The following is an 8,924-nucleotide window of genomic DNA, read 5'->3' as shown; positions in this document are numbered from 1 at the left end:
AAGACAGTGGCCAGGCAGCTGGAGTCCTAAGACTTGCACCTTTTAACCAGGAAAGTCTGTATATAGGTCCTTGAAAATTTTGGATCCTTGTGGTCTGGCCTGGCTAGGGAATTGCATCGTCGTATAAATAAGGCATATTGAGCTTGAACATTTTTCTTCTAAGTAATTCAAATAGATCCCAAGATATTTATTGGAACTTTGGGGCCCACATAACTAACAGCTCACTTCCTTCTCTGGGTTCAGATCTCATTGAGAAATATATCACTGGAAATGAGATAGTTCGAAGTTAAAATGCCAGCTTGTACTGAAAGTTGAGCTGGAACAGAGCATGGATCTGCAACCACTAACACTTTTCTCTCTGAATGAAAGAAGCCCTGCCACCCGGCCAGGGTGGAGGCAGACAGCTGCCGGCCTCTTATCGGACAGTCCCCTCAGCACATGTGTGTGGAGGCGTAGCTGCTCCCTATAGAAAGAATGCTGAGCCCCAGGCCCCCACTCACTCAACTGCTCAGGCAGGAGGAGGGGAAGGGTAGGAGAGGGGGAGGGGGAGGGGGAGGGAGCGAATGGCCCAAGTGTTTCTCCCACATTTTTCCTGCCTAGGGAAATGTTTCCCTCTATTGAAATACAAAAAGTATTATATTGTCTGTAATTTTTGACTGTTAAATTCTCCATCCTAGACAATGTGATGGATCTATTCATTTTAATCCACGTCCTAGAGGTGTGGTTAGTTAATCTAAATAGAAATACACTCTTTAGCATTGCCAGGAGCTCTCAAATCTCACCTCTGGCAAGTTATAAGTTAGTTAGTAGTTGTTGAGAATCAACACCACCAGTTCAACCTACTCATTACTTACAGATGCAGAATCAGGGGCCTTGAAAGACTGACTTACTCAGGGTCAGAGTTGGCTAACTGTGAGCTAGGAAGAGAAGGCAGGGCTCCTTCTCAATGAGCCAGTGGCCTCTTCATTTGGACCTGTGCTTACTTTAGTGTTGGGATATTATTAGTTAACATTTTTGGGGTGCTTATTACATAACAAACACGTTTCCAAGCACAGGTGTTATCCTTACACTCACATTTAATCCTTACACACACAGTGAGATTGGTCATATTATTATTCCCATTTAACAGATGAGAAAATTGATGCCTAAAGAAGGACTTATCCAATGGCACTCAGCGAGTGAAGGGTAGAGCAAGGACTCAAACCCAGACACTGGAGTCCAGAGTCCAGCCCACTTCACAGTGTTGGGAGGGGCGAGAAAAGTATTTTTAGAGAAGATCCTGCCTAACCCTCCCTTTCCACCACAAGGGAAACAGGTCCAGAAAACAAAGGAAGCATGACTGAATTTACTTTATCAATGTAGCTGATCTCGCCCAAAGATTTTTTCCTGATGGTTTGTTGAGTACTTTCCAAAGAAGTGGATCAATGAGTCTCTTACTCATATTAGTATACAGAGTTGCACGTAAGTATTCAATGGTTAACACAACAGAGCCTGTGACTTCTCACACTGCTAATGATGAGTATCAGACTATTTGGTGGGTTCAGCTAACATACTGTAGTTTCACTCATTGAGATGATTTTCAGTTAAAAAATTATTAACCAAGTACTGAGGTAATAAGATAGACCAAATGCCAAAATATGGCATTCTTTAATTACCCGAAGAAGTCTTTGGAACCAAAGGCTATGTAAAGTATTTTGATCTTTCTATAATGAACAATTAGTCCTATTGGATTCTACTTATTTACAGGAATGCTTGATACCTGAAACACTAGAGGTGGAAAACACATAGAATATTTTTTTCTTACATAAGATTACTGCAGCCGTAATAGTGAGCTACAGAGGGGCCTTCCAAAATTTTTGATGCGTCTATACAGAGTCAATGAAATGGACAGTATAGTTCGTTTGATTCATGGCTTATCAGGATACGTTGAGCCTCATCTTCTGCCTACTCCCTTCATCCACACACATACAAAGGAGGCTTTGGGGGGTGTAACAGGATTACCTGCAAATAAAGGAAAGAAAGACATCCAGGGCCTGGGATTCTTGCCATACCAGTATCCCAGAGGACCATGGGGGTAATTCATCAATAGAGAACAAGAAAATTAGTCTAGGAAATAGGTACTTTTTACCATACTGACATTTTGGCCCAGATCCTAACGTTGAACTTGATCAATCCAGCTCGGCTGGGTCAAAGGAAGGATTCTTTTCACTGATCCTAGATTGGTTCAAGTGGTCTAAAACTCAGCAGGCTGAAGCTTCACCTTTTTCTCCAAAATTCAAGGCCTTATTTCCTCAAGTTTACCATTTCCATGTGGAGCTGGCAGGTCTGAAGCACACCTACCAGTAAGAGAGACCTAGGGAAGCAAGGATTTGCCCATTGGAAGCCCATGGACTGTAGCTGGCTCAAAGATATGTTTTATTTAGCTTCAACGGTGTTTAAAATTTCAAGTAATTTTAATATAAAGAGATTTTTACATGAAACAATTAGACTTCTAGGTCTCTTAGAAAGTTAGCAGATCCAGCCCAGAATGGCCATCATCAAAAGTCTACAAATAATAAATGCTGGAGAGGATATGGAGAAAAGGGAACCCTCCTAACTGTTGGTAGGAGTGTAAGTTGGTGCAGCCACTATGGAAAACAATATGGAGGTTCCTTAAAAAACTAAAAATAGAGTTACCATGTGATCCTGCAATCCCACTCCTGGGCATATATGTGGAAAAGATGAAAGCTCTAATTGGAAAACATACATGCACCCCAGTGTTCATAGTAGCGCTATTTGTAATAGCTAAGACATGGAAATCTAAATGTCCCTCTAAATGTCCATCAGCAGATGAATGGATAAAGAAGTTGTGGTATATATACATATATATATAGAGAGAGAGAGAGACAGACAGACAGAGACAGAGACAGAGAGACAGAGAGACAGAGAATGGAATACTATTCAGCCATTGAAAAGAATGAAATAGTGCCATTTGCAGCAACATGGATGGACCTAGAGATTATGAAGTATGTAAGTGAGGTAAGCCAGACAGACAAATATATGATATCACTTAAATGTGTAATCTAAAAAATGATACAAATGAACTTGCTTACAAAACAGAAATAGACTCACAGACATAGAAAACAAACCTATGGTCATCAAAGGGGAAAGGGGGAGGGGGAGGGATAAATTAGGAGTTTGGCATTAACAGGTACACACTACTATACATAAAATATATATAAGCAAGGTTCTACTGTATAGCACAGGGAACTATATTGAATATCTTGTAATAACCTATAATGGAAAAGAATCTGAAAAAGAATATATATATTCTTTCTCTCTCTATGTGTATATATATATATATAAAATCACTGTGCTGTACACCTGAACCTAATACAACATTGTAAATCAACTCTACTCCAATAAAAGAATTAAGTTAGCAGATCTAGCTGACTGGGATGCCCACATGCCTCCAGGAGGCTGGAGCCACACCATGGCTGCCCCTCTGAGGAATTATGGACTTTCCAGTTTATACAGAGTTCCCCAGCCCAGTCTGTCCACATCACTACATATATTAACTGACTAGCTCTGTAGTATTTGACTTTGTCACTCCTGTCTGGTCTAGATTGCTGGAGAGTCCGGGGAAGTCAAACCAAGCAAAGAGGCAGACTCCTTCCTGTCTTCACTCTGGCAGTCTGTCCTCAAATCTTGGGTTTTGAGCAGCATTGTGTTTCCTTTGTGAAGGAAGAGAAGTAAAATCTGGCAACTATCTTCATAGGAGGCGGAGGAGGAGGGAAGATTGGAAAAGAGTATTGACCCCACTGGAGGTCAACGTGGTGTCTAGAATAGATGTGAAATAAACTTTCTTTGTCCTTGACTACCCAACACCACACCATCATTCAATCTTGTCAATTCTGCCCAAAATGCAGTCAGTTGAGTTGGTGAAAAGTAGATCAGCCAATCCTACTTTTTTGACCTAACCGACCACTAACCTTCATGCTCACATCTAGTTTAGTGAAAAGGACATCTTTATTTCTGGGATAATTAAGGAAAAGACCTTGCTGGTCTGGTCAGTGACTGTAAAATGTAGCTTTCTTGCTACAGAATTGCATCAGGTAAGTGAGATTGGGATGCAGGAACTTCTGTGACACAGAAGAAAGCAGACCAGGGATAGCATGGCCCATCATCGGTATTCAGATAGTTAAAAAGCTTGCAAGTAAGTTAACTGCAATTTATTCAGTGTTCCCAGAGTAATTCATTCCCATTCCCTTCACTTCTGAATAATGAGCTTCATATCTTTTTGAGTGGTTACTATTTCTAAAACGACTTGATAATTTATTTCACATTGTCTTCTTATAATAATTCCTTTTTGTATTAGAGCTCTAGCTACAAGGGAATAAATAAATGGATAAAATCCTTTGCACCAAATTTCTGTGATGCAGGATGAGCTCATACATTAAGGAGACCTGGGTCATAGTCTCAACCTTGCCATCAACCACTGGATGACTCAGCAGTCACTTCCCGTCTCTGGGCCCCAATTTTCACAGCAGTAAAGAGAAGATGTGAACTAGATGACCCCTCATATATTTTGCCACTCTTATCTTTTGAGAGGCAAAGACTTGTGGGAAGGATCCCTAAATTCAAGACAGGCCAGTACCACTGAGTACTAACACTTGATAAATTATAGTATGTGGTTCCCTCTTGGTTTCTGTATACAAAGACCTCCTATTCAATTTGATCACTTAATTAAATTGAAAAAATATAGTTAAACCAAAAAATCATAATTAATGGTATACAGTAGACCCTCTGTATCTGTGGGGGAGGAGGTTGCAGATGCGGAACCCATGGATACCAGAGGGCCGACAGTACTACGTCATTTTATGGGAGGGACTTGAGCATCTGCAGATTTTGTATCTGTGAGGGCGCCTGGAACCAATCCCCCGAGGACACCAAGGGACGACTGTATCCCTTAAGTATTTTAACTTAGCACACAGAAACGTTCATTGATTTCCCCATTTTTCATAGGGCCAAAGCCTTTTCTTTGATTTTCGGTCTGCTGATTGTATCACCCACTAGGAACTCTCTGTGATCTCCAGTTTTGATTTGCTTACATTGGAACAAGAACTTAAAATCGCTGAGAAGCAATGCAACTTAAAAGCTCCTAGAATTTTAAAATTTGGTACCATTTTCGGATTGTCTTCTCACACACACCTAATTTATAACAGCATTTTTAAGTTGCTTAATTTTATCAAGTCTCCAAAGAATTCAACTCATTTTTCACAAGAATAAACACCATTTTTGCCTTTTCATTTCATTAGTTAACGTATATTTAATTATGTTACCAAACTGTAACAATATGCGTAATTGCCATGAAGAGGATGATGCTTGTTAAGTATAGAACTCAAATGCAGTATGTGGATATCCTGGAGTACGGCGTATTAGAGATCAGTGATCAGGATGCTGAGACGCTAGTTTATCCATGTGGTTAATAAAAAGTCAGTTAGGTGGAGGTTGATCAGTAAGACTGCCCACTGTATGTTTTATCAATTCAGGTTATTTGCAAGTAACCAAAGGCAATTCTAACAAATGTAGGCAAAGAAAGGAGGATCTGAGACTGAAGGAAAAGCTAAATAGCCAGTTCTCAGAAAGACGGGAACTAGGGATGCACTGGGTACCTTGGCAGCAGGCATGGATGGACGGTCTCTTCAGGGTGTATCACTGGGTGACTGGCGCCAACTGTTTCTTCATCTTTGTGTCATTCTGATTGAGATTCAAATTGCCATGAGAGGGACTCTGTTTGGCCTATGGATCACTTGGACTCTCCTCAACCAAGGAACATCAGACCCAAGAAAGGACCACCCCCAAGACTGCACGCACTGGGGAGGGGTCATTCTGCAAAGGCCGCCAGAGGTGCTTACCAGAGGAGGGGGAATGTGCGTGGTGAACCTAGGTCCATGAGTGTGAGCAAGAAGCAACGTTAGCTCTGGGGAGATTTAGAGCCCTAGAAGTGAGTCCTGATTCTGTCTAGAAGAAGGTGAAGGACAAGGAAACCTTCAGCTGCTGACTGTTGCTTTATGCCTTGACATCCACTTTCCCATCAGCTCTGAAGGCTTCTACCTTCTGCAACTCTCATCGAAACACTCCAGTTTCCTCAACTATCCACACTGTTCCAGCTGAAAGCAGGTGTGGTGTCTGGATCCGGGCCCCAGCTTGTCACTTATTAGCTGCATGATCTTGGATACCCATTGCTTCTACAGACCCCAGATTGTCCGTATATAGGATAAAGGTTCCTTCCAGATATAATGTTTTGTCATTTCTCTATCTGGACACATCCCCTTCCTTCATACATTTGACTATAAGTCAGTAAAGCAGATATATCTCTATAATGTTTATTGAAATTATTTTGCAGGCCAGTAAAAATTAAAGTGAAAGTTTTATTTTAGGTTTGAATGGAGATATATACTATGTAAATATGGTGCTTAGAGATAAATTAAAATACCAGTTAAAAGCATTAAAACACATGCTACCATTCATTCACACTGCAAACTAGCTAGCTGGCTACTATACTAGATTCCTTATCTCCAGTTGCTTTTCTATGCTTTTATTAAGATAGGTGCACAAGAGATTTCCCCTTCTGCCATGAACTTTTTAAATGGTTCCCCACCCCTCCCATGACAGTGACTTCTAATTTTCCTATGTTACTTTGTTTGCTTGTTTGGTTTTCAGTACTGCTGGACTTCTTTTGTTTCCTTTCAAAGACTATTTTAATGAGATACTCAAGATGGTTTCCTGGAGTATTCTAAAGATAGGAGATGCTCTTGGCTTCTTTCAAAAAACCCCTCCGAGACAACCGCTGAGAATCTTATGCCTACTTAAGGCTTTGGCATTGTGATACCCCTAAACTCTTAGAGGCTCTACCGCAGATAAAGGAGGGAGGTGGATACTCTGAATGAAGGTTAAGCCTCTACTACCTGGCAGGATGGGAGCTCAACACTGAAGTTAAATTCAATCATAGACAGAAATATTACTTGTATACTTGAGTTTATGGACTGAAAGATTTATCTTACAGAGATTTGAATTTTATTCAGTAGATGACAGGGAGCTAAGTAAGGCAAATGACAAGTCAAATATTTATTTTAGAGAAGTCACTTGGGCAGCAGTGTAGAAGATAAATTGAAAGGGAGAGACAGAGGATGGGGAGACCAGTTAAGAAGTAGTTAGGAAGTTGAGTCAACAGGCTGGGTTGGAGGGAATGCAGGGGAGGCAAGCTAACTCACCCACTGCCTGTTCACCAGACCTCTTCCGTTCTGCTGGGACACACAACTAGACTACATTTACCAGCTTCCATTGCTGGGTGGGGCACTGTTGCTGAATTTGGACCAGGGGAACGTAGGCAGAACCGAAGTACACGATGTGTAGCCTCCGATATGAACCTCCATCTGCTCTCCCTTCCTCAGTCTCCCGGCCAGACGTAGATACTAGGGTAACCCGGCAACCATATGTTGATGGCAGAACCTCCACGGGGCTGGGTCCCTGAATGGAGTACACACATGTGCACACACACACATACACAGCCCCTTCAACGTGTGTGTATTCTATTAAGATGCCCAAATTTCCAAGTTCATCTGTTAGCTGTTAGGACATCTTCACTAACATAATCCCTGAACCTCTCTGGTTAGAGCAGGGCTCAGTCCTTTGTATGCACTGCTGTGTGTCCACTCTGTCCCTACCTACACCCTCATTATAAGAAAAACAGAGAAGTTGAAAGAAGAAAACACATTATCTATCATTTCAACCCTACAGGGATATGCACTCTTAACAATCGGGGGTATATTTCCTCTCATTCGTTTTGTTTTTTTTTTTTTCTATAGCATTAAAGGTTATACTTATATGTTCAGATCTTATATTTCTCACTTTGTGACGTATTTATTCATTCATATTCATTATGTGCCTGTGTGTCAGGCACTGTACTCAATGCTAGGGATAAAAGGACAGACATGACACAGTTCCTGTCCTCAGGAAACTGCAGCTTCATGAAGGAGAGATGTCTAAGCAGGTAATGACTAAGATAATGACACAGAAAATGTGTCAGCAGAGTGACGGAGAAGAGAATTAAGGCAGCACAAAGGAAGAGTCTCTAATATATTAAAAAAAATGTTTATTGAGTGTTTGCTATGTGTCTTGGACTGTTCTAAGCACCTTTCATATATGAACTAATTTAATTCTCATGACAATCACATGAGATAAACATCACAGTATCTCAATGTTATAGGTGAGAAAACTAAACCATCGAAAGCTTAAGAACTTGCCCCTTGTCCAGGGTCTCACTGATACTTAGTATTTCAGGATTCAGGTGTGTGTGTGTGTGTGTGTGTGTGTGTGTGTGTGTGTGTGTGTGTGTGTGTGTGTGTGTGTGTGTGTGTGTGTGTGTGTGTGTGTGTGTGTGTGTGTGTGTGTGTGTGTGTGTATTCAGAGTTGGTTTCCTAGAAGAGTTTCAAAGAGGAGGGTAGGAAAGCACAGAGTTACAGGTGAGAAACTACAAGTGGTTTCCTGGTTAAGCTGAGACGGAACATGTGACTCAGACCTTTGGATCATACTCCATTCCTACTGGAGTCCTGACATGGGAACTTGATGTGAAGATGTGTTTAGGCTCATCTGAGGAAGTGAGACCTTAAAGGGTGTCCGACTCAGCTTATACATTCTGCCTAGAAGAAGGAAAGCTATTCATCTGTGTATAACTTTTGAAATCATATTGACCCCACTAGCTAAGTTCTGGAATCTGGAGAGATTTGGAACCCCTCCACCCTGGAGCCAGGGGCTGGTGGAAATTCAACAGGGAGTTAGAGGAGAGTGAAAGACCTCCTTCCTCTAACAGTGATGACAGCTCAGAGCTCTACCACATCCAGAGGGGACATGCATTTTTCACAGACCCAAAGCCTAAATGT

This window comes from Delphinus delphis, chromosome 3, assembly GCF_949987515.2.
Source record: "Delphinus delphis chromosome 3, mDelDel1.2, whole genome shotgun sequence".
In the NCBI taxonomy this organism is placed as follows: domain Eukaryota; kingdom Metazoa; phylum Chordata; class Mammalia; order Artiodactyla; family Delphinidae; genus Delphinus; species Delphinus delphis.
The sequence above is the reverse complement of the archived record's forward strand: the minus strand, read 5'-3'. Positions refer to the sequence as shown.